Raw genomic sequence first — 26,894 nt, 5'->3', positions numbered from 1 at the left:
GGCTGAGGGGGGATCTTGTGGCCATTTACAAACTAGTTAGAGGGGACCAGCAGGCATTGGGGGAGTACCTGTTCCCCCAAGCACTCCCAGGAGTGACAAGAAATAACGGTCACAAGCTGGCAGAGGGTAGATTTAGACTAGATATCAGGAGGCGCTACTTTACTGTCAAGGCGGCTAGGATCTGGAACCAACTTCCAAGAGAAGTGGTGCTGGCTCCTACCCTGGGGGTCTTTAAGAGGAGGCTGGATGAACACCTTGCTGGGGTCATTTGACCCCAGTACTCTTTCCTGCCATGGCAGGGGGTTGGACTTGATAATTTACTCAGGTTCCTTCTGACCCTACCAACTATGAGACTATGAAACTATGAATAATTAAGAGTGATTCCTATCACAGATATAATGTGGGCATTAATTGCAGAAGCTACTGTTCAGGATGCCACACTGCAAAAAGTGATAACAGCTAGGGCTGTGCGAAACAGCACTGTTTCATTTGGACTTCCATTTTGCCATTTCAAAGGGGACGGTGTTTTGTTTTGTCGTTTCATTTAATTTCGACGCACTGTTCCATTTCGTTGTTTTGACGTGTTTCAACATTTCACCCATAGGCTATAATGGGGAATCATGAAAGTGCCTATAACTTTGTCACTTCTTGCCTGATTTGGATGAAGATTGCATGGATGGCAGCCCTTTCTGAGGGCATGAAGCTTGCCAAGTTTCAAAGAGATAGGTGTGGGGGTTTATGGTAAACCTCACCTCAAACTTATAAAAGCAAAACTTGTGTCACTTGCTGGCAGCGGCAGCCTCCTGTCATCCCACATGCAGATCTGGGGGCCTGCATCCCTGGGAGGGCTGTGGGGCTGTACCAGACTCCTCCCAGGGATGCGGGCCCCTGAATATGCACTCAGGATGACAGGAGGCTGCCGTTGCCTCCCGTGCCCAGTGCCAGGAAGACTGCTGCTGCTGCTGGCCCCAAGCAGCACTGGCAAACTCCTATCATCCCGTGCAAAGATATGGGGGCCTACACCCCTGAGAGGAGTCCAGCAGTGCTGGGAGGGCAGGTTGAGCTCCATGGGGCTGGTGGAGCTGCTTGGAGCGCAGCCCTGGCTCCCCTGCCTCCTGTTGCTGGGCTGCACTCCGAGCAGCTCCACCAGCCCCATGGTGCTCAGCCCAGTGGTGGGAGGCAGCAGGAAAGCCACTGGCAGAGCCACCTAGTGCGCAGCCCTGGCAAGCACAGCCCGGTGGTGGGAAACTCTGCAGCTCCACAGAGGTGAGCCTGGTGGCAGGAGACGGGGGAGAGTCACTGGCCAGGGCTGTGCTCCAACCGGCACCACCACTGACTCTCCGCTGCCTCCTGCTGCCAGGCTCAGCTCCATGGGGATGCAGAGCCTCCAGCCACTGGGCTGTGCTCTCCAGGGCTGCACTCTGAGCAGCTCTGCCACTGGCTCTCCCACCACCTCCTGCTGCCAGGCTGAGCTCCATGGGGCTGGCAGAGCAGCTTGGAGCGCAGCCCTGGCTCCAAGTGCAGCCCTGGTGAGCACAGCCCAGCGACTGGAGGCTCCGTAGTCCCATGTAGCTGAGCCTGGCAGCGGGAGGTGGCAGAGTCAGTGGCAGAGCCACTTGGAGTGCAGCCCTGACCAGTGGCTTTACCTCACCTTCTGCCACCAGGCTCAGCTCCATGGGGCTGTGGAGCCTCCAGCCACCAGGTTGTGCTCACCAGGGCTGCGCTCAGAGCCAGCACTGCACTCCAAGTGGCTCCACCAGCCCCGTGGAGCTCAGGCCAGTGGCGGGAGGTGGTGGGAGCTCCATGGGACTGGTGGAGTCACTCAAAGCACAGCCCTGGCTCTCCCCCACCTCCTGCCACCGGGCTTCTTTGCAACTCAAAACGTTGCAAACCTTTCAAAACATTTTGAATGCCCTCATTTGGTTTCAAAGCTGTTTCAAAGCCTTTTGGTTCATTTTGATTTTGCCATTTTGAGCTCAAAACACGTCGAAGCAGCTTTGAAATGAAACGTATGTTGAAATTTCGCACAGCCCTAATAACAGCTATTTGTGCTGGTTGGCCTGGAAAACATACACCTAGCCCCTAGTCTCAGTTCAAGGAAGAGCTGCCAGTACTGGATGGTATTTTGTTCAAAGTCTTACAACTTCTTGTTCCAGCAGTGCTAAAAAAAGACATGTTAAACAGAATACATGAGGGGCACCTAGGCATTGAAAAATGCAAAAGGAGCACAAGGGGAGCTCTATATTGGCCCAACATAAATAATGACATTCATACGTGCAGGAAAAAAGTATGTATTAGTGCTGGATTATTATTCTCACTATCCTGAAATTGCATTGCTCAAAAGCACAACAGCAAACCATGTCATAACTCACATCAAATTGATTTTTGCTAGACATGGGATTCCACAAATTGTAAGAACAGACAATGGACCTCAAGTCAGCTGTCTTAATTTTAAAGAGTTTGTAAGCAAATATGGATTCCATCATAACACTTCAAGTCCTAAATAATATTTCTGGTGGAACAAGAAGTACAAATAGTGAAGAAATTGTTTTTAAAAAGCTACAGATTCACACGCCAATGTTTTTCTGTCATTCTTAAATTAACACCCATGAAACATGGATGTCCCCAACAGAAAGGAAGTTTAACCCCTCTCCCTTGCCCCAGACCCCAGCCAGGGTGTGCTGAGGGGAAGGGCAGTCCCTGCCTCTCCCTCTTTCCTACTCTTCTCTGCTGGAGCAGACAGCACAACCTAGCCTAGGGCTGGAAAGCATGCTGGGGGACCATGATATAATCTGAACAAGGAAAGTGTTACTATAAATTGGTACATTTGCTCCAGGACTGCAGGAAGGAACAGCAGAACCCTAGGCAAGGTACTGCTCTGAATAAACAAGCTTTATTGTTCTATAAGCTTAACTCTTTGGTCCTTTGAGAACAACACAGTGAGCAGCTGGGCTTTCCTAGCCCCAGGGCTATGCTGTGGATCCATGCAAGTGTTCGTTAGGCTGGATTAATCCACTTTAGATCAGATTAACTCAGGGTGATCTAAAGTTAGTTCAGCTCTGAGGTCAGCTTGAAAGCTCAGCCATTTAGATTGCCTCAGGCTTGGTTAGGGTGATCCAAATGTAATGCTTGTATGTACTCCAAGAGTTTTCAAACAGGAATTCATAGTATTAAAAACAACCTGTCCTGTTGTGGTCTGAGTTCTTTGCAACTGAAGAACTGATCGACTGTTTTCCTATAGTAAAAAAATCAGGTGAAAACTAAAAGCTGGCATTTTGAAGGGTGCCTTGAGTCTAGCAAGGGGTACTTTGGGTCTAAAGGGGTTGAGAATCATTGCCTGAGGGCAAATGGGAGGCAAGTATGTTTTCTCCCCTACATGGCTTAATGAAAGTCTTCACTGTTGCTGTGGGTTTTTTTAAAAATGGGGCCTATGCATCTCTACAGATGCTGTGTGTTTCTTTGTGAAACACAAAGCACAGTCTCCTTTACCTAAAGGACAGTTTTCCCTCCCAGCAAGATCACAACAGGAACCCTAAGACAGGACCATATTTGAAAAAAACAAGAGAGGAAACCACCTAAAGACATGAAATTTTGAGAGAATGGTGCCTACCTGGGAAGACTTATAAAACCTGACCCAAACTTGAAAAAATGCAGGGGGAACAAGACTGGATATATAGTTTTTCCTCATAATATTGAGGTGTATTTCCAGAAAGATTGTACTTCCCTTCCTTGAGCACAGTTTTTGTCACAAATCTGAGCAGTTCTACCTCTGCCTATTTGGCTGTGATACAGAGAAGATGGTTAAAGATTGCAGCTAAATAGAATTTAATGCTTGGGGGTGCAGATTTTGTGAGCAAAAATCATTTCCACAAATAGGGAAAACCAGAACCCAGCAAAACCAAAACCCTTTATGTTCGCATCCTTTTTCGTGTGTGTGTGTGTGTATATCTATATCTCTATATCTATAGATATAGAGATATAGAGATATAGATATAGGTATATATATCTCTATCCTGTCTCTTTCCTAATTTGATTTAAAATTTTGGAGAGATATAAACTTTCCAAATAAAATGTGGCAAATGGTTCTATAAACATGGAGCATAAATACCATGCTAACGGCAGGCATCCCACATGTCTCTGGCTTCCACTCCATTAAGTCTGCAGATTGTGACCTTAGAGAATTATGAGCAACATAAACAGAACAGAAATACGAAAGATATTTCAATCCAATGTAATTAAGAGCCTTAATAGCAAATAATACCACTTTAGAGGAAATTTACTATCTCACTGGGAGGCCGCTGTAGAGATGTCAAAACCTCTGTAATGTGACTGGGAAGCTTAGATTGGTTATCTTCCCATCCTTAGTTTGCTGCACTGTGTTCTGATTCTCAGTGAGTCCTTATCACCACTATCTGCTTTTAGTTTTGAACAGCTTCATTTGCATGAATAAACATTATCACACCAAAAGCTCACAATCCAATTCATTCTTTACATTGTCTATGTACAAAAATGGGCTGTGCATGCAGTGTGCACCTGAATTTAACATTAGCCAGTATGTAAAAATAACCTAGTGAAGACATATTCCTTGTAATGTTTACTTTAGGAGAAAGCAGCTAGGAAAAGGCAGCATATGTTGAATTCAAGAAGGGGATATTTCTTTCCTACTATAAACAGAACTGATTATAAAACCAGAACACAAAATGATCTCCTTGCCTTTCAGTTTTGTGGGAGGTTACATTTCTTTGCAAGTCACTATATTTGCTGTTTAATTTCTTCAGGTTTTTACTGCATTCCAACCTAGGGAGATATAAACCAAAGCAAACAAAGTGCCCCCCAAAGGATTCTTTCTTCCCTAAGCACAGCTTCTATTTTAATTCTCTACAGCTTTTAAAACATTTGAATGGGAAGGTTTCATCAGTCTTTGGTGGAAAGGAATTCCTGTTGGTCTCTCAGGACATCCACTTTAGATAATCTCGACTGGTAACTGGCTATAAGTGTGATGTCTCTACCCAGAGGGGTTCCTCGCAGTTGCACTTCAGCACATTCTGCCTTTGCAAAGCAAGTCTCAACAATTTTATTCTCTTCCCTCAGAGCTGCATTTCAGCTAAAGAAAATAGATGTTGACCTTCCTATTAATTGGCAGTGATTCTCTCTCCCAACACTGTTTGCTTTTCTTGAAGCCTGGCTCTTAACAGAGCACTGGAGTGACTTCACTTTGGCAGAAAGTGCAAACCCAAGCAGCAGGTACTGAACAGAAGGTCTGCCTCAGCCTAAACGAATCACTTCTGGAACCTTTGCTCACCTCTCTCCAAAGAACACTGGCACCTTTTCCATTTCGAAGGTGACTTCACAGCAATGGGCTGAGACTAAAGGGAAAAAAAGTTGTTGCACAAAACAGAAACACAAGCCAGAAAGTACAGCAGGGTGCAAACCAAAAAACACCCTCTTTCCTGGTGCTGAGATCATAGTTTGCAAAGTGACTGCATGTTATGGCTGATATATTCAAAGGAAAGATACTTGAAAAACTGAAATTCAGTGAGGTTTGAAGGGGCATGACTATTGGCGATTAGTTGTCTTGCGATGTTCATATTAGGATTGCTTCCCCACAGGGAAAAAGCAAATTAACATTAAGAAAGAGAATTCTAGTAGAAAAATATAATGAAAACTAAAAAGCTGTCTGAAATCAACTGAGAGTTTCTCCGAGAGCTTAGGGGAGTGCATCCTGCATGGAGTCAGGTTTAATCTGGTGCCATAAATAAGCAGACTGAGCAAGTTCTTCTTCCAGCTTCAGCAGACAGCAAAATTCTGCAAGTCCCATCACTGATCTCTGCTGTGATGCTTCTGGCAGGTTCAACCAGCTAAATAACTTCTTTAATCACTTGTGACTTCTTGAAGCCTTAAAGACAATAGCTATGAAAAAAATGGCCCTCCTACAGATGGGTCATCATCATAAATTCACCCATGAATGGAAATTCAAACAGGAAAGTTTTATTTTTTTATAAGCACAGTAAAAAGTGAATCTCCAGATATACCTTTGGAGTTCCAGATCTGCACTGTGAGGGTTTTCCTTAGACATAGAAGACCATGCACACATATCTATAGAATATGTGTGTTATAGCAATGACATGCCCAAATTCTTATTTGGTGTAAAAGGCTAGCTCCACTGATTCCTGTGGCAGTTTTCTGATTTACACAAATTGCAAAGCTGTCCCAAAATGTGCAAACATAAAACACAGAATAATACTATGCTTTTTTTTCCTATTCCGAGACTAGAAAAACACTGAAGTGTGTGGGGAAATCATGTACATGTGGTATCTGTTTATTAATCTTAACATTTTAATGGCATCATATCTACCTTGAAATATGATCAATACTCTGATGCAGAGAATAGGTTAAGAGAGACCTTTCTTATCTTTCTAGCTCTCTTATCTGTTCAAAATTCTATAATAAATCAGAGAAATTTTAATTCCAGCCTTTAATCGCATCTTCCATATTCTTCAACTTACATGCAACTGTGGACAGCTTTCCTGCCTTTGGTGCATTCTGTGACACTACACACAGCATGGTTTTGGAAAAAGCCCACTAAAGAGCTAAAATATGGCAGTTATAAAATATGCCCCATGCCATGTTGTGGAACCCAGTAAAAGTTTAGCAGCACAGCACCTCAGAGAACTTTGCTCCCCTCTCCATCCTTCCTCTTCTTCAATGGAATTCTTCCTAAGGTAGCAGCAACTGCAGCCATTCCAACTCTATTTTTCCAGCCAGGAATGGTTAGGGTGAATTTACACAGGAATGAATGAATAGGGAGAGGTGACAGAAAGCTGAACAGGACCACAGTATTTGCAGCCCAGGATGGTATACGGACAATTATTTCAACCACTTAGGTCTTCTAGCTTCTTTTCTTGAGATTCATGGAAATGAACCTAAGCAGAAAATTATCAGCATGTTTGTTGGCTTCAACTGGCCATGCAAGAGTTTATGGATATAAATCTATATGCATTTAAATGCATCTATATGCGTCTAAATGTCTGTCCCACTGATAACAAGTTGTCCTTGAAATAGCTAAGACACAGTGTCTCAAACTGAAGGTGAAGTCTTAACTCTCAAACAAGTCAATGTGGCGTTAAGTGAGACCTTTAATGAAAAATGTAAATTGCAAAACTACAAACATAATTGACAAGCTAAAGGTACTGTCCTGTAGAATTAAATCCCAGAGGTTGGGATGAAGAAAACCACAACCTAACATACCTGCAACTGAGCTAAAAATGGAAACCAAATCTTGACTGATTCTTATCCTGAAGGAAGTTCATGATGTATAGATGCAGAAGGCATTTTAGAATCACTGGCCCTCGCTCAGGAGAAAAAATCGAACCATCTGAAATGGTGTCAAATCTACAGATCATAATTTCAACCAATGTGGCCTTATTTATGTCTTTAATTTTTTTTGTACAAATAATTCAAATTTAAAGCAGGCTCAGTCATGTAATAAGACAGGGCTGAGAGAGAAAATGTCAATAATATCATAGATCTGTGCATCATCCACATATTGGCATAATATATATCCAACACCATACCATCTCATCCATTCTTATCAATTCTTTGAGTATCTTCTCATATACACTAAACAATATTGGTGGTAAACTGGAGAATCAATGCCGCCCTAAATCCTGCTTGAAAGGAGTGAATGAAACCTTTTTTCCTACAGCACTCCTATGCTGTTCACACAGTCAAGTCAGCAATAGCCAGGGATGTTGGGGAAAGAGTAAGTTTTCAGTTGCTCAAAATCCTGCTGTGATACTATATCACAAAATTTGTGTTTTTGAGCTCTGTCATTGCTTTGTCACATGTTGGGACTACATTACCTGATTCACCATCAGTCTTAACCTGATTCTCAATCACAATCTGCAGTGTAATTTTACACCACAATTCAAGTCCCCACATACCTATTAAAAAACCCAAATATATTCCAATTAATTTCTAAAAGGCCTGTCCATTGCCCTTTGCTATTTTTCTCTGTCACTTTCCCCAAGTTTTCTCCTATTTTCCTTCCATTGCTCTCTTTCCCCAGTCTCCCTATTCCATCTGTCCCCTTCCCATCACCCTCCTTCTGCCCTATTCCTGAGTTGCTGATTCCCTAAAATAAGGTCAAAGCTAATAATATCACTGAGTCTCATCTACAAAGTCTGTTCACTCTTCAGCTTCCTCACTCCTGCTCCACTAGTGTTGTTCCCTAAGTATTCTATAACTGCGATCTTAACAAAGCATCAAAGGCTGTGGGGTCATGGTGGCCAATGGAGATGACAGAGTTAATATCACTTTTGCATTAACATCTACCTGCTGTGTTATATTTGTTGCTCAAAGACTACCCAGCACAACAACATCTCTGTTTACAATGGAGTTTAAATTTGGGCTGGAATATTTCAAAGCATCAACTTTGGCCGAGTACTTAGGGAATTGTCCAAATTGAGAACGTCAAGACAATAACAATTAGATAGATTTTCAGTGTCTAACAATGATTTTTGATCAAATGTTAGGCCTTGGTATAATTTATTGTATTTAATATATATGCATATGTTCGCCTTTGTAGTTAAATAAAAGATAAATTCAATATTGGTATATAAATTAATAAAGGAAGGGGGATCAATTTATACATGGAGTATCTGCATTGACTTCAGTGAAGTTACTTTAGGAATGAATCTGTCCCAGTATCTGTTACATAAAAAAATCCTTATGGTTTTGAAGCAGGGGTCTTGCAGCTCAATAAATTTGACATGAAAGAACATAACCTTGGAAGAGGAAATATCTGCCACTACCAAAGTGATTTTCTAAAGAAAGCCTTTGCCTACATATGGTATTTAATACATACCTCTTAGGGAGTGGACTTCATAATTTATTCTAGGCTTTACCTTTTGATGAACTCTGTCATGCTCCTGCTCATGAAAGATTTTCTGGTGCTTCATAGATATTAAAGGCACATCATCTCTGTCTATGTCCTTATTTCTGTGTTTTCACATGTTGATATATTTTGCTGATGCACATGGTATGATAATAATGATAATACCTTTTGCTTCTACTCTGTTTTCTATCTGAAGGGCTCAAAGTGCCTTACAAGCATTATGACTGTGATTTATATATACTATAGAATCCTAAAAATAGGCTCCTAAGTTCACATTTAAGCCTGTAAGCAAGCAGCCTGATGTTCAGAGGGCTTGACTTCAAATAGTTTTGTCCATTTATAACACCTCTGCTCTTGCCACTCAATGCCTAAATATTGGCTTAGGTATTTAAGCAAGGCTCAAATTAGGCTGGTACCCAGCAGTACTTTCATATTTTCCAAGCTGTTTGTCTGTTTGTTTTTTACAATCTCAAATTTCATATTTTAAAACTAAGTCTTTAGGTGATGTGGCTTTGAAAAAAAGCCTTGAAAACAAATTGAAAGTAACTAATAAAGCAATGTCTTCCTGGGGGTATGTCTAGCTGACAGTCCAGAAATGCAATTGTATCATGTGTGGAAATACACAAGCTGGCTTCAATTTGGCTAGCTGGGGTAACAATTGCAGTGCAGCTGAAGCAGCACAGATTTCAGTTGATTAGTACATATACACCCAGGGTCTCAGCAGCCTTAGGCAGTCCGTGCTGAAACCTATGCTATTGCATCTTCATTGCTATTAATTTTCAACCTAGCTAAATTCATGATGGCTCCAGTATTTCTCAGATCATCCCTTATGATTGCACTGTAGATATAGCCTAAAGGCTGCTAATAGCTACAGACTAGCTCTTAGAGGGATGAACTGTCCTACTTTGATCTGTTCTTTTAAACTCTTGGGTTGGAAAATTTTGACCTAAGCAACTTGCCCCAGACTGTGGCAAAACCAAGAATATATCTGAGATCTCTTAGTTTTTGCATTTTTTACCCCAAGACCTTTTCTGTCCTCTGGTGAAAGACAATATGGTCTATTGGCTTCAGCATTCTAAAACTACCAGTTCTGCTCCAGACTTCAAGAAAGTTGTATTATGTCATCTGCAAAAATGCGATAACATTTACTTTCTCTGCTCATTGGAGCATGTGGAAGGGGTATGTGGTGAGAAGTAAATCAATGATAGGCCTTTAGAAGATACCAGTATCTTCTAGATGTTGGGGCCTAGATTTTCAAAGGTAAGTAAAAGCTTGTCTATACTTTAAAGAAGAGGTTTCCAACTTCTAAGTGGTCAGGGGCCACACACTGACTGCCACATGTTTCAGGGGCTGCATGCCCCCGGGGCCCCATGCTTCATGTGCTGCATGCTGCAGCATGCAGCAGATACCCCCCATTCAGTGCTGCCTGGGCTCTCTCCCCACCCCAACCCCACAAAACTGCACCCACCACTTGGCCTGGTGTTGGGAGGAGCAGTGCCCAGATCGGTTAGTCCCTCAGGGCTGCCAATTGTACAGTCAAATTTCCTGTAGGTACCATTCCCCTAATCTAGAAGCAGCCAACAGTAGCAAATGAGTTCTTTTGTTGGTCTAAATTAAGCCAATTCCCTGAGTGGAAAAGGTTATACTGTTAAAAGGGACTTTCATGAAGGTATAAACTGTGTCTACATTAAGATTTTTTGTTGGCACAGCCACATCAGTCAAGCCTGGATTATTTTTCACACTCGTGACCAACATTGCTATGTTGGCACAACTTTAAAACACCAAGCCAAAAGCAGTTTTAGTTACTCAAATTTCATTGAAATCCAAAACCTTGCCCATATAAAAAGTTGTGCCAATTTTATCTGTATCAGTTATAGTGCTTTCTCCTAAGGTGAATGCAGTTATATTATTTACATATGTAAGTATGGCTTATTTCTATAAAAGAAAGACTGTGAGATTGCATTCACCCTAGAGATTGTACTAACGTAACTCTTTTAGTAAAAAAAAAAAAAAAAAAAAAAAAAAAAAATCACACCCTTAACTGCAACAGAAACTGGTACAAAATAATGCATGTAGGCCAGACCTTAGTCTCCTATGAAAATCCCAGCCTAGATAAATACTATATTCTTTTATTCATGCATTCAACTCCTGTTATAGTTAATGAGAATAACGTGACTTTCAACCGACAAAGATGTGTCTGACCTTTTTATATACAATTGCCTACAAAGTTCTCATTTTCTAAAGTTTTCTTTATTGTTTTTAAATTATGGTTAAAAAAAGAATGAACATCAGTTTGTCGTGTTTGTTCTGAGAGTGTTACACAGGAAAAAGGAAAAAATTCATCCACACGCACCAAAAGAAACCCACAGCTGCTTATCTCATTGCACAAACATTTTCTTTAGAAAAATGTGACTGAGAGTAAATTATTCTGCCAAACTTCACTCCCAATTTCTCTTTTCCCCTTTCAATCTCAGTTTTTTCCGGTTTTTACTTTGCATATTTGATTGAAAAGACAAACATACTTGTACACCCTTCTGCATTTTCCAAAGATTTGAGGGGATACATTCATGTGTGAAACCAAGACAGCATGTATAGTTTGTTTTTTTTTTAATTGATTTTGTGGTAGATAGAATCCATGGTATAAACGAAAGGGATAATTTTTTTGATCAGTTTCCAATGCTTAATTGCAAGTCTGCTCCAACTAATTTCCTTAGTGTGTCCACAGCTGCTATTCTTTTGTCATCGGTTTATTTTTCTTTGAAAATCTGAAAAGCATCTAGGCTTTTTCTGAAAGCCATCAGTCCATGATTCCCTCTCCCAGATGCCTCATTACTGCATTCATTTTGCAAGGTTGTTTGGTTGTTTAGAGCCTTGCATTCAAATAATTTTTCTTTATTTAAGAAAAAATGTTGTTTTGAAAACACCACTGAATATCTGGCTCATTATATCTCTCTGGACTGTTTGGCTTTGCAACATAAATAGCACTGTATTAAGAAGAGTAGATTTTACTGATGTACATTTTGAATTAACTATACTATTCATTCGTAAAAAGCTACATATTTTGAAAGAGAGCTTGGGAGGGTGATGGGATGCTCATTTTATTCACTGAGATAAATGAGCTAGCTCTTTTAACTGTGTATGCTAATATACAATCCTAGCAAGTGAAATCTTGCATAATATACACATATACATAGTACAAAGCTTGTCTTTTATCTGTTGATAGAATTACGGCTCTTTATATGCGGGTAGTAGGATGGTAATAGATGGCAATGATAACACCCAAGCCCTCAGTTTGACCTCCTGTTGAACTCAATGGGGCAGGATCAAAAACTGGTTCTAGACCTAGAATTTCCTAATGACCCCCTCTTCCTATGTACTGAGCTTAACCAAAACCCAGGATCTGAAACCCTCTGAATGTGGTACTGATGCATAAAGATGGAATCAAAGTCCAAATCTGTGCTGGATCCATCTCCAGAAATAGCAGGGTAATCCAGATTTCATATTGCTTATTAGAAAGCAGTCTTCCGATTCAAGAGCTGATTTTTCACAGGAAGGAGTAGATGCACACTACCCCAGGACAGTAGCTTTCCTAGGAGATGCAACATACTGCCTTCCATGTGTCCAACCATCTCTGCTGACTGGTTAGTGGGGTGAGTGGTTCTGCCTCCTCCTATCTGGGCAATGAACATTCTCAAAAGTGTAGGGGTCTGCCCATCTCATGTAGTGGGGGGACAGTTTAGGATGAAACATAAGGCTGAGGCAGAGCATGGCCCTCTGATGTGTCTTCCAAAAGTTGCTATTAGCATGAGCATATTTTCTGATTTACCATATGGTGACCGGTTCCCTTATTTATTCCAATAAAACATAATTGGGACTTATTCTCCCTTGATCTGGGCATTTAACTCTCATTAATGTCAACCTCCCATTCTCTGTCACTTGAAATAACAGTCAAACAGATAGAACCTAGATTGCTTAGATATGCTTAAGAATCCTGAGTTCTGATTTTAAAGAGGCAGCTGGACCAGAGTGGGGAAATAACATATATCATCAGATCCTCACTTTAATGAAGACAACATTTTATAACAATGATTCCATGCAAATGCAAATGTATGTAGATTGTTTACTTAGACAAGAGGCTTCATACATCAATCTCTGTATTACTACACCCTCCTTCCCTTTTTTCCTAGGATGAGATGCTATTGTTATTCCAGTCATCTCTCTCTTGATTTTATTATCTAACATAGCCATAAAAATGACAATAAAATGGATTTTCAGACAACAGTCTTCTGTTCCTAGTATAATTTCACATTGAGCTAGAGATACTGACAACATCAAATAGTTTATATATTTTTACTTTAATTATATACTGTGGTCTTGCTGTTAGTGAGGTGCACAACATGCTATAATTAAGAGAGTGTTTAAAGTGTCTGAGCACTGTTAGTTCCTGGGATTCAGAAAGAATAGCAAGAGGAGGCAACTGCTATAGGAGTTAATGTACTGGGACCAAGTCTGGCCCCGGTGGAGATGTGGAAATATATCCTAGAGAAGAGTTGATTGTGCAGATCTCACTCAGCCCGGTGGTCACTCAAATGCAGAGGGGTTTGGTACAAAGCACCCCCATAGAATAATCAGACTATCAGAACAAACAAGTAGTTCCAGTTCTTGTAGTTTACCCCTGGAGATCTCTCCAGAAGAATATTGCCACAGGTATGTTGCAGGTCAGTGTTAAAGTGAAAGTAGCATCTTTCTTCAAAAAGCACAGTGCTTGAATATACCATAGCATTAAGTCCCACATGACAGGTCTGATTCAGATACCCAGGAAGTCAAATGGCTGGGGATCAGTCTCCAGAGTTGTCCACCAACAAGGAACTCCAATATATTGGTCTTAGGTGCAATGTAAGAACCTGAATGGAACAAAATAAAACAGGACAATGCTTTAATCTAATGTTTTAAAAAGGTGAAAGATACTTAACCATCCTCAAAATAGAAACCTTTACTAAAATACACCAACAAAATTACTGTAAACATATTATTATGTCTGTTCTGTACAATATTATGGGTGATATTTCAGTTTTGCCCAGAGAGGATTGGACACCTATTTCCTAATGGACTCATCCCCAAACCCACTGTTCTGTGGTCCAAAACAAGAAAAATGTTCTGCTATTTGGCGGGTGGAGGAGAAGGTATCAAAATGTGGCTTTCAAGTTTGGGAGAAGGAGCATATAGTATCACTCTCCATGGAATGTTGTAGCCAGCCTTTTCCCACTGGAAGAACTGGTTGACCGAGTGGGAGGTTAGCACTGGAACAAATTATAGGGACTAGGGCACAGAGGTGCAACTCCACAAAGAACTCAGAGCTCCCCTCACAAGGGAAAAATGTTTCTTAAATAATAAATATTTTGTAGGATTTGAGGTAATATTTTACAGATGTGTACAGTGTATTTTTTCCCTCTGAAAATAAGACGCTCTTAATTGGAACAATATTCCCTTTATCTCTATCTGAAAATTCAAAGAACTTATTTTAGCTTAGCAATGGGAAGCATTACCATTTCTCCTATGTTTTCTTTCCACATTTTTTCCAAGATGATTGTTTGTTTTATTAAGAAGTCTGGCAGTTCATAACTAATTTGCATGAGGCTTAAAAACTACCCAGTTAGGTCAGTTTTATAAATGGTATTTCCTTTTTTTAATTAAAAAGGTGATTGCTTGTTTCATAAGCAAATAAGGAATTAACCAAGCAAAATATCCTTCTTTCGGGGCAGGCAATGATTACTTATGGGAGCTGTGGCTTAAATTGCATTCAACCTGCAATCGTCTCCCTTTTCTGAAAAATAGCACCCCTGCCTTGCATCATATCATAAAGAACATTACTTGCAGTGAAAATATAATGCAAAAATCACATCCACAAATGGCAAGTATAATTACTCCGTGTTTTCTCCAGAAGGGATTATCTACCAGTATAATAATGTCAAAACATATGCCCCAAAGAACAATATTTCAGACAAGTGCAACCATCTAACAAATACACTGTACAATTATGTTATTGGTCTTCTCTGAAAGCTCTCACTCATATTTGTATCTTGTATGTGTGGGACCTCCTCCGAGGGCTGCACCAGATTGTTTCCGATGATAACAAGTATATCAAAGCTCTGATGGCTCACTTAGCCATCCTGGGCTCTAATAGCAGGACTTGGCAGTTCTGGCTCAGATGTGGAGCTATGCCTGGACTTTGCCCTGAGCTAAAGATGCCACCTCTAATATACAGAACTGTCATGAATTTGTTTTTTGTCATAAATGAAGCATGGGGCTGTGCTTTAATTTTCCTCACTGCCCTCTGTCAGGTAATAACCATAAATATTGTCCTGAATCATTAAGTCACAACCTGAAATGTGATCCTGCCCAGTTCCCAATCAGACAGCCATCTGGAAGATGAAAGAAGTCTATTTTCGTTTTAGAATGATCCAGACTCTAATTTGTAGTAACAGTCTTAACAGGCTGTTTCAGAGACATTAACCAGAAACTAGTCTCAGTTACTCAAGGAAGGTGCATTGTGTGTGCTGTCTAAAGTATTTGCAGCAGACAGAGTCACATAGCTGCTTTAATCCTGAAGCTTTCAGTGGCTCTTTAACCAAGCACCATATTCTTATGCAGGGATTGGGCATATGCCCCAGGTGAGTGGCCATATATAATGTCATCAAAAGCACCAGTATTTGTGTATGACAAAGATTAGTAGTCTCATCAAGCTAACAATAGCACTACAGTGAATATATTTCTACCATCTCAGGGTTAAATTTCATACTGAAAAACAAACAGTATTATTGTTATTTCTGTCTCCACCATCCAAGTGATTTTCTTGTTCTTTGCTTGTTTCCTTCCTTTCTTCCTTCGCAAATTCGTGAAGCGTTCCTTTCTTCCTTCTTTCTTTCCCCTGTAACAGCAGAAACGCTTTTTCAAACAATTTTAAAACAACGATTATGTTGTTGGACAAAAGCACTGTCGGTCAGGTGAATCTCATTATGTAGCTGAAACTCTTGAGTCCTCCTGACCCATGATGGAGGCTTTAATTAGCTGGTGACCTCACAGGCCAGTTGGACAGCAATCAGACAGAAAGAACAGAACAAATAAAATCAGAAGCACATGTATCAGCTCTTTCCATTCCAAAGTAAAATGCAAGGCTGAGTTGTTATCTAGTGGTCTGAACACAGAGCTGAAGGACAGGAACACACTTCTACACCCAGGTCAAATACAGCTCTGTTCTGTGGCATTGCATGAATCACTGAGCCTCACTGAATCACCTTTCCCCCATTTGTGTACTTAAAATAGTGCACTAGGGGGGAAATAGGTAGTGTTTGTGCAGCAGTAAGTAACTGTTATTAGGATTAAAATTATCATGAAATGAAACAATTCTTATATGAACATTAAACAATAAAGGGTGGAATTTTAAAAAAGCACTCGCCATTGTCTTAACTCTGTTCCCTCTTGCTTTCCAGTTTAAATCTAGACACACTTTAACAGTGTAAGCAACATAACATTTGTCTATGAACTATTAGCTGTATTCTCTATCTTGCTCTCTCTTGGTAAATGTGTGTGGCAACCTAAGAGGGTTGCATTAACATGAGCATGAAAGTCCAGCCAATAGCAGATGTGTATCAGGCACCAGTTCAGATGGTCAACGTTTGGCTGATGTGACTGGAGCATCACATGGGTACAATAGATCATGAGCTGGCGTGAGAGAGACATCCAACTCCAAGCCACTGTACAGGCCCATCTGGTTTGTCCGATAAAAGCAAGGCAGTCCACCAGTGCCTCTTCCTTTGACAAAATGAAGCGTGGAGACACCTCTCTCTCATCCTTTATAAGAAGAAATGCTGGGCAGAAGAAGTACCTTGATATGTTTTCAGAGAATACTCACCCCTTCCTGGCTCAATATCATGGACAGGCTGTTGAGTCATAGAAGTAGACCTTAAAATCTAGGAAACTAATATTAATATTATTAAAATACCACTATTTCACCTTACTCTAAGTATGTTTTGTGGATCTGGCCTTCAGACTATGTTACTGGGAGAATAATTATCTCAGGACATGGCATTCCTCAGGCTCTCCCATTTGTTAATGAGAGACATTTTAGAAGGTGTCTGGAGAGACAGCTAACAGACCTCCAATATTCCTTGGTGTTTTATCATTTCAGGTCATGTTCCCTTTAAAAAAATATTGACTAGGAGAGACAATTGGGTGAGAAAGAGAAGAAGATCAGCCTGGATAGCCTGAGAGGACCCTGAAAGATATAGGTATAGATATCTTTAAAAAGATTATAGATCTTTATAAATCTTTAAAAAGATTAATATATATAGCTGGAGAAGCTGAATCGAAATCCTCTGAATAATTTTTTTTTTTAATTTGTGGCAATTGCGTAGCAGTTCTTTTTTCTAGAAGTGGTACCAAGGGAAATATAGAAAAGAGAAAAAATGAATTATGCTGTATCTATCTATATATCTGTATGACAGCTGGATGCCAAGGCTATACTGCTTTCTTACATTTATGGTAAAGTCTGATTAGGATTGCACATGTGTGAAAAACAAGAGAAAAGACACTACCCTCTTCTTATTCTAACCTTGAGAAAGGAACATACAGTCCTTTTCCATTCACTCCCTGGCTACAAGGGCTCTGTTTGGCTATAGCTGAGAGAGGAGTTAGCTTTCTCTGGAGAGAAAGGACTATCTTAGGTGTTTGGACCTTCCCATCAGGGGCACAGCTGCACACCTCTTCAAACAAGCTAAACTGGCACAGGGCTAGGCAATGAGGAAGCCCCCGGCATAAGCCACTCTGGTCCTTGGTAATTTGTTGCCAGTGGAGGTGGTATGTCCTTATACACCATTTCTCTCATCGAGGCAGTAACTCTACAGTCACAGCCTAACACCTATGTTATGATCGATTTTGTTTACTCGTGACATTACCATCCTATTTTGCATCTTTGGCTGTTACTTCAACTTGCTAAAGCGCTGAAGAAAATTTAGTTCTCGTGAAAAATCCTGGTGTGAGCTCTGGAGATAAAATGTCCTCTTTCCATATAACAGGCACAGACCAGCAGTGGCTGTGCAGGTTTCCTCCACTCACTCTAATTGGACTGAGAGGTGTCTTCATTTCCTGTGCTTAGTCAGAGGATTACCTCTGGTGAGATGGCCAGCAAAAGGTGTTAACAGCAAAGGTGCTGTTCATGAAAGATACCTGTCTCTGTACAAGGAATTGTGTAGCTCAATTCACCCAACAGCTTAAGCTGCATATGCTTAAATAGTCCCTAGAATGGGAGAACATAGATAGCTGTAGATATATACACAACTAACATTCCAAACATGTGCAAATTAAATGGGACAATTCAGGCGACCCTTGCCATTCAGGGGGATACGTTCTCAAGATCCCCGCAAATGGCGAAATCTGTGAATACGGCACTACATTCATGAACGCTGTCTGCATTCATGAATGCAGTTTCCCCGGTGGCTCGGAGGGGTGGGCATGTCTGCACTGGTGATGGTGGGAGCATTGTGGTGGGAGCATGGTGGTGGGAGCCCAGTGGCGGCAAGCACAGAGCTCCCAAGTTGCTCCTGTAAGTGTATTTAAGATGAGGATTCAGCATCCGCGAATATTTGAAACTGTGAATGCCGAACCCGCGAATACCAAGGGTTTCCTGTATGTAATAATGTTTCCTTTTTTGACACTGTTTATTTCAAGATATCATTTTGCTTGTACAGAATAGCAGATCAAAAGGTAAAAATATTTTCTCTTTCATCTGGCACACTCCATGTCAAGCCTATCAAAAAAAAGTCAAATTCATCCCTTTTAAAAGTTTTTTTTTTTTTAATCACATAATTTGAGCAAAACACAGTCATGATTATATGGAACATGCTAGGTCTTTCTACATTTCGTGGCTGTAATAATGAAGCTATTAAATTACTAGGTCAGAGGCCCCAATTCACAAAGAAATAATACCAGTTTATTATTTCTAATCTTATTAAGTTAAAAATAGTCTTGAAATGTAATGTCAACTTGTAATGGCTGAAGTATTGATTATATTAACCCAATGGCTCATGGATAATTCAAAAACCCTGATTTCATCTAATTTCTATAATTTTTTAAATGGTCTAATCCAATTTCTTTATGGCAAAATAATCCAGAATTATTTCTATAAATAATGTAAACGTGTTATGGGTTTTTTATGGATAGCTTACAATAGCATTTTTATAATGGGCTGGTGAGATTTTTTTTTTCTTCTTCTGTCTAAAAGCTTTCCTTCTAACACAATCATCCTTTTAGCATGATACATTTTTTCTGTGGGCTTTTTTTAATTTTGCATGATATCATTTGTAAAGCAAATACAGCTAAAATTTTCAAACGTGTTTACTAATGTGGGGTGCCACCTTCCACCAAAACTAATGGATCCTTTGGAAGATTTTGGCCTACAGCAATATATGATCAAAGACTGCTGTCATTTCAGATCTCAAACACTTTAAATGTGCCTAGTATAGAAATATACTAACATTTGAGACTATATGAAATTTCCTATCAAGCTGTGCTCTTTTCTAAAGATGTGATCTTCTGACATTCCTAGTACTTCCTGCAAGTTTTTTAATGCCTTCAATCCCCACTGAAGTTTAAAAACTACATAGCTGTGTGTGCATATGCATGAAATATACTACACCTGTATACTTACAACGTATTAGTGTGTACAACGGAAATATCATTCAAAACCCGTTACATTCAATGGGAGTCATTCTTTCCTTGGACTTCAGCCCTAGGAGCTAGCAGTTTTTAAACATACATTTTCCTAAGGTATTTCCACTCCTATCTGCTGTCACCTCCCTGTACCACAGCCCCATCTTTTATTCAGAATCCCTATTCTGAGAAAGGCAGTGTTTGGGGATCTTCTTATTCCTCCTTTCCTTCCACCTCTGCAGCTTTCCTATCAAAGTGCGATATGCATTAACAGAATTAATGTGACTTATGTTATTGAACTAACCTGACGGCTAGTTCACTCAAAAGTATTTCTTATAAGGATATTTATTAGCTCAGAAGACATGTGTGGGCAGAGCATGTTATTTAGTGACCTGTAATGCCCGAATAATGATCACTATAAATCAGACCTCATTACGGTGTAAGGGAGGTCTGGATTGAGAGGCTCACTAGGTAATGAGGTTTAATTTAGTGCTGTGGTATTATTTTACATGTTATTTGGGAATGAGGGGAGGAGGATGAAAAGGATGAAGAGAGTCTAATTACTCATGATTTTTCATGAACTGATGAGTCACTAACTTTGGCTAGTCGCCTCAGTGTGGTGTTAAGAGGTCAGAATATTAATTGTTACTAGCTGCATTTAGCCATTCAAAGGGAATAATATTCAAGGTTTAGGTTCAAGGAAAACATTACAGGAGAAGGTAAGGAACAAAGTGGAAGTGGAAGAATGAGATAGGAGGACACTACAGCTTATGCAGAGCCAATAAAATTAGTAATTTATTCAAGGAAGCAGCATGGTTCCACGCTAGAACAGGGGCGGGCAAAATACAGCCCATGGGCCAGATCTGACCTGCCAGGCCATTCTATCCGGCCCACGGAGTGCCTAAAAAATTTAGTAAATTTATATTTATTCACCCCGGCTACCTGTCAAAGCTGACTGGACCCAGGGGCAGTAGGACCCAGAGGGAGCCCTCAGCAGGCTTGAGCAGCCCAGCCCCACCCAGCCAGTTCCCTGCTTTCCTGCCACAGCCCTGCTCCAGCACCAGGTGGCTGTGGCTCCCAGCTGTATCCCTGGACCATGGAGCAAGGGACCGTGCTGGTAGGGGTGTGTATGTGTGTGCGCACACGTGTCAGCAGGCACAGGCACAGAGTATGTGCGTGTCTGCAGGCACGGGCAGAGTGTGTGAGTGTGTGTGTGTGTGTGTGTGTGTGTGTGTTCATAGGGTGAGTCCCACCCCCCATACATATGCACCTACGCCTCCCCTCACACTGCCATACACAAACCCCAGTCACCCTCCCCCCATACCTACCCACACCCCACATACCCACACACCCACAGCCACCACAAACCTATATGCACCACCCATAATATACAAGAGTAAGATTTCATTTTAAGCTATTGTGCAGTCATGTCTGCATACATTACACAAACACATGTAAATCAGGACCAAAATATTTTTTTAAATCAAATTAATGAATGTTGTAGATGATCGCTTTTTAGAATATAATTTGGTATTTTTCTGGTTCTCAGATGGCAAAACCCCTTGCTGAAAGGAGTACTTCCGGGGGCAAGGGGAGGGACTTCTGGTGGCAGAGGTCAAGGGTTAGGGGGTGGGACTTCTGGTCACAAGATGGTGACCAGAGGGCGGGGCACCTGTCAAGGGGTGAGGCTACCCATGTGGCCCTTGGACAGCTGGCCAAAATTTGGTAATCGGCCCTCTGCCCAAAATAATTGCTCACTCCTGTGCTAGAGGCACTAGATGAAGGGCCACAATGCTCATGGTCTAGTCCTTACTCTGATGCGTGACCTTGGGAAAAGTACTTCACTCTGCTTCTGTTTCCTATCTATAAAATGAGGCCAGTAATACTGACCTTCCTTTATAAAGGCCATTCACAGCTATAGATGAAAAAAATTACATCAGAGCTAAATAACAAGTAATTGTACTGTGAATTTAAACTGAGATTTGTAAAGCAATTTGGGGGTGTTTTCTCATGCCTTCTCTAAAATGTAGAGACCATCCTGGGCCAAAATGCCAGACCGAAATTCAAAATTTAATGCTGATCCTAATTTTTTTTTATTCTGCAACAGCACAAGATAAAGCTCAGGGAGAACATTATTATCCTTGGGAATGTCTAACCTGAAAGCAAATCTGAACATTTCAGCCTTTGAATTTCATCCATAAATTTAGGTTCAAGATACAAACTAAGACAAACCAGGATCCAGTATTTGGGTTCAAACCTGTCTCTGGCAGAAACATATGCAAGAAAAGTGTAGTAAATTCTTTGGCTTCATACAAACCAAATCATCTTCCACCAAAATGCCCAAAAGCACTTACACAGTGGATCATCTCCTGAGATGCCCTGTAACACCCCACAAGATTTGGCAACACCAACACCAGAAGCAGTGGCCTGTGCAGAATATTAGAAGCAGACCATATAGAAAGGTTGTACTGGAGACACAACAAAGAAGAGTGGAAAACACACTGTGTCAGCTCTTCAACAAGCCACTTTCAGGCTACAGCCTTGAACCCAGAGCCCTCGTCTGCTTGGCACAGCTGTCCATCCCAGTCTTTCACCTCCCCAACAGAACACTAGGGTGGGCGTAGGTTGCCATAACCCTCCATCTGGGTCCAGCCACACACCCACTTCCTGCCACCAGAGTGGCCAGCCTAGGTCAGCTGACCCTAAATCCCTTTCCATATAAACCCCCAAAACAGAAGTGTCTGAGCAACAAGGTGCAACCCTGTACCTAAGCTGCTGCACCCTTGGCTTGTGCTGTTACTGGCTTCCTGGCAGACTCTGCATACCTGACCCAGCTTGCCCTGAGTTTTGCCTGATCCTTTGGATACCTGACCTTATTCTGGTTTCCAGATACCTGACCTAGCTAGCCTCCTGACCTTGCACTCTGCTTGACCCTCTGGATCTCTGACTCAGTTCCTCAGATGGATCTCCTGGTTTCTGGCTTCCCTCCATTGGTACACTTGGCTGGGTATGACCTGGCATGACAGCCACTGTGTGGATTATATAATTTAGCAGTCTGTGCGCCACGGAATGAAGAGAAAGCATTAGAATCAATAGATAAAAACTGATCTGAAAAATGTCGGGCAATCCAAAACCTCTGTGATGCAATGCCCAAGATCCAGATTGAAGAAGGGAGAGGACTCTGAGAAAATGTGCAAAGAGGAGATGTAGTGAGAACAAAGTCTTATAAATATTACCAAGGAAAAAATAGATAAATTACTATGGAAAGCATAGTGTAATTACTGGTTATATAAACTGCAAATAATTTGGTATTTATAGAAATCCACATATTGTTGCATTTGTAATTGCCTTAGTGGATTCCTAAAGCTGGAGGATTCTTCTCCATACAAGGGCAAGAACACTTCCTTTCAGATGGCAAAGGGATTGAAAAACAATATGCTGCCACGTCCTGTGTTCTCCTGCCACTTAGGCTAGGGACAGAAATTACACATAAACCAGCACAAGTGATCAGAACCAGTTCAAATCTGCACCTCAACAGAAGTTCAGTGTACATAAACTGCTTTCAAAAATGGCCAAAACCTATTTAAAATAAGCCTGGATGGATATACCATCAGACCTAACTGACTTAGGTTAAATTGGTTTACTGAACTTCTGTCCCAGATCCCCTCCAGATTCAAGTTAACTCACAGTCCCCCAGCTTCCCAGGATGGTTTGCACCTCCCCAAAACACCCAGCCCCCCTCCCCAGGTAGGTAGCCTAGTTTTGACCTAAGCTATCTGCTTAGGTCAAAACAGATGCCAAGCAGGGAGGCAGGCTTCTGGCCTGGGCCACTGCAGGCATGTGGCTGCATTTCTGGAATCAAAAGTGAATGTCTGTTCACTTACTTATCAGTTCAATCTATGCATTTTAGACTAATCTGAAAAGATTAAATTGATTCAGCCTCAGGATTTTTGATGGTCTATGCTTAGCCTTATTGCAGATACTTCCATGAAATGCTACACATCATCACAAGCTTAACAAGCTTTGGGCCTCTTTACAATGAGTATTTACAAGCCTTGGATACTGACTGTGACTAGAGATACTTTTTAATTCTGAGAAGATGGTATGCTAGTGATCAAGTTTTGCATTTTATTTATGCTAGTACCTATATTTGGCTCCTTGCCCTTTGTGTATTTTCATCTTACATAAAGAAAACCATGTGCTCAAACCACACATGGCTGCAGGCTGAGCTGAAATAACATGGAGCTAGACTGGTATGACTTGTCCAGTCAGCACCGATTTCCTACTGTCTGGGGGCCTTTGACACAGCAATCCATTATTTCTTGGTTTAATTCTTTATGCACAGCTTTTCATATTGATTACCTAACATCATTAGTTTTGGTCATTCCATACAAGAGACAATGGATAGATCAATTTTAACCATATGAGTGAAAGGAGCTTGCTCTTAAAGTACCCAGGGACTGGAATCATTTATCTTCTGCTCTCTAAATCATAAATCTTTTACAAGTGCAACATTAGATTCATTGTTTGCTAAAGACATACGTGATGCAGTAGGGGACCATTGTAAAAGTGTCCTGTATTGCAGCAGGGGGTGCACCCATAAAAACATTGTCACAGAAATTGGTACAAGCTGCTGCAGATTGGATAGTATGGTTTCACTAGAGCTGTGCAAATAATTGATACTTTGGAAACTGAAATGAAAATTATTACTGAGAGAGAGACACCTCAGACTCTCCTAGTATAGCTTTGAATAAATCAAGCAGAGAGGCCATTTGAAGCATTGTCTCCCGTATTCTGAGTCAGTGCCTAGGGTACAGGGTACAGTGGGAAGAAGGGGAGAGAAGACAAGAACATGAAAATTGGAACAGAATAGCTCAACTGTGACAAAAATTAATCATTTTGATGTTTTTGATTTTTCCTTTTTTTTTCCTGGCCAAAACTGTGTGTCAAGGTTTTCTAAATTAACATTTACTCACCTAGGCCAGGTACAAACATTACGCTTTTACCAGTATAAGTTATCAGAAATCAGTCTATAATCACAGAACAGAAGTTTGGCACAGAGACTGGTTTAGAAATGGTGGGACCTGGTCTAAGGTTTGCACCCCTACCACCAAAGGGCAAGTATGTGTTCTGTTCACTACCAGCTTAAACCTACACAACTTACACAAAACCATGTAATTTAGCTGGATTTCTCCTCAGGTTCCTTGCCCTATTTTTCAATCTACTTACAATGGGCCAAAATTCCATACTCAATTATTGAAAATACTATTTGATCCAGCATGCTAGGAGGTGCACACATGTGTTTAGTTAAAATCACACCCTAAGGTTTGGGCTAGAGACCAGCCCATTTCCAAATCAAGCTTTACTGACAATGAAATGGGACTTACCTGGCTAAATTTCAGCAAGAAACCCCAATGATTTCTTTAAGCATTACATTTTTGGGGTGCTAAGGTTCTCCCATTTCTTTATTGTAACACATTGCTATACTGCCCCAGAAGCTTCCATACAGAGATCAGACTGGAAAAAAATTAAGTAGTGGTATTTCCTTAGTTTCACCAACAACCCAACTTCCACTCAACTTGTAGAGAAAAAAAAAAACAGCTACTGCTCCTAGCAGATTGCACAGCTCTTCAAAATATGATCAGCACTCTTTCCTTCCAAAAGTAAATGAGCAGTAAAATAGTTAGCCATATTAATAGTGTATTTACAATGATGCGGATAAAGAATAAAAACTCTTTTGGAATGGACTGAGACTGTTTTCACCACTCATTTGTTTGTTTCAGGCTGCCTGCAGACTAAAGATGTCAACCCTGCAGTGGTTTACACTCAATTTACATTCTGCAGATTCTCTTTATAACCTTAAAGACCAGAGATGCTTATTATGGGAAGTCTAGAGAGCAGGCCACAACATGAAGTCCTCAGGGGAAAAAAGCACTGATTGGCTGAGCCATCTTCAGCCTGTCTAGTCTGACCTCCATTTTTATACAACAGAAGAATGAGAGATGACATCCATTCCTCACCAAAAAAACAAAACAAAACAAAATCAAATTAAAATCATTAACTGGAACTTCTTGGATAGCTTAAAGCAATTAATTTTCATGCTTGTGTAATAATAGTGTCCAGATAGTAGGGGTGCACCGATATATTAGTTGGCTATTGGATCAGGACTGATAAAAAGATAAATGATGTTAATGGCTATCGGCTTTTTTGGGGGTTGTAGCTGATAATTATGGCTGGGTGCCTGGAGCACCCTGGTGAGTGTAGCCCAGTCCCTGCACCTCACTGCTGGCCTGAGCCTGCGGCAGACTACAGGTCCTGGTGAGCAGCAGGAGGGGAAGGGGGTGCCAGGGAGCCGTCACAGGGTGCTGTGCTCAGCAATAAAGGAGCCGTTACCAGCTCTTGCTGCCACTGCCATGGCAATGCCATGCATGCAGCAGGGGCCTGAGTGCCGGGGCTGCCGCAGAGACATTGGGCTGCATGCAGGTGGGGTAAAGTGCCACACAAGGACATTCAGTTTTGCCGGGCACTGGGTGCCTTTGCAAAAGTGGATTCTTCCCAGTAGCTGCAGGAGCTCAGCTGCATGGGGCCCACCAGTTCTGAGGCAGCAGCCTGCTCTGGGGCTCCAAATGTGCTGGGTGCTGCTGTCCACGGGAGAATCTGCCCTGACCACCCAGGATGGCAGCACAGACTGTGCGGGAAGCAAGGAGGAGCCGTGGGAAAGGGAGTGATATGTGTGGGAATAAGGTGGTCACCACCTTCCTCACTGACAGCCTGAGCAGGCAGGAGGGGTGTGTATTATAAATGCAAAATGAAACAGGTTTATGTCAGTAGTTTAAAATGCCTTGCACTATTACTAAGTATCAGTTATTGGATCAGCATCAGTCAATATGGTTGGTTAATCATTGGCTATCAGTATCAGCCAAGAACATCTTTATTGGTGCCCCCCTACCAGATACTTATGGATACCATAATCAAGAGTATTGAATGTGGCATTTTCAGCATTAACAGTACAATTTCCAAATACTGAGCTAAAGCTACCCTGTTGTCTGCCATTGTTGTCAAGATCACCGAGATCAAGAACTTGGTGTCCCCTGAATGGGACCTGTCAACTTGCCCACCCACCCACATCCCCCAATGACAGATATTTTTTTAAATAAAAAATTAGGCGATCATAGTATGAAGTCAGCAATTTCTAACCAAATGAAAAAAAAATAGTTTTAATTTTGAAATTTTCTTACAAAAAGAAATAAAGATATCCTCTTTCTCTCTCACATGCACACATACCCCCACA

General features: G+C 41.2%; 1 long non-coding RNA gene across 1 annotated transcript in view; it reads right to left on the bottom strand.

The window, feature by feature from the left end:
• Positions 1 to 11,070: 11,070 nt before the first annotated feature.
• Positions 11,071 to 26,894, bottom strand: part of LOC109285759 (uncharacterized) — an 83,189-nt gene continuing 67,365 nt past the window's right edge. The window contains exons 2-3 of the long non-coding RNA XR_002093588.2: positions 15,734 to 15,824; positions 11,071 to 13,800 (exon numbers count right to left, since the gene is read on the bottom strand). This is a non-coding gene — a long non-coding RNA (uncharacterized LOC109285759). The remainder of the gene's footprint in view (positions 13,801 to 15,733; positions 15,825 to 26,894) is intronic.

This window comes from Alligator mississippiensis, chromosome 5, assembly GCF_030867095.1.
Source record: "Alligator mississippiensis isolate rAllMis1 chromosome 5, rAllMis1, whole genome shotgun sequence".
Classification (NCBI taxonomy): Eukaryota; Metazoa; Chordata; order Crocodylia; family Alligatoridae; genus Alligator; species Alligator mississippiensis.
The sequence above is the reverse complement of the archived record's forward strand: the minus strand, read 5'-3'. Positions and strand labels throughout refer to the sequence as shown.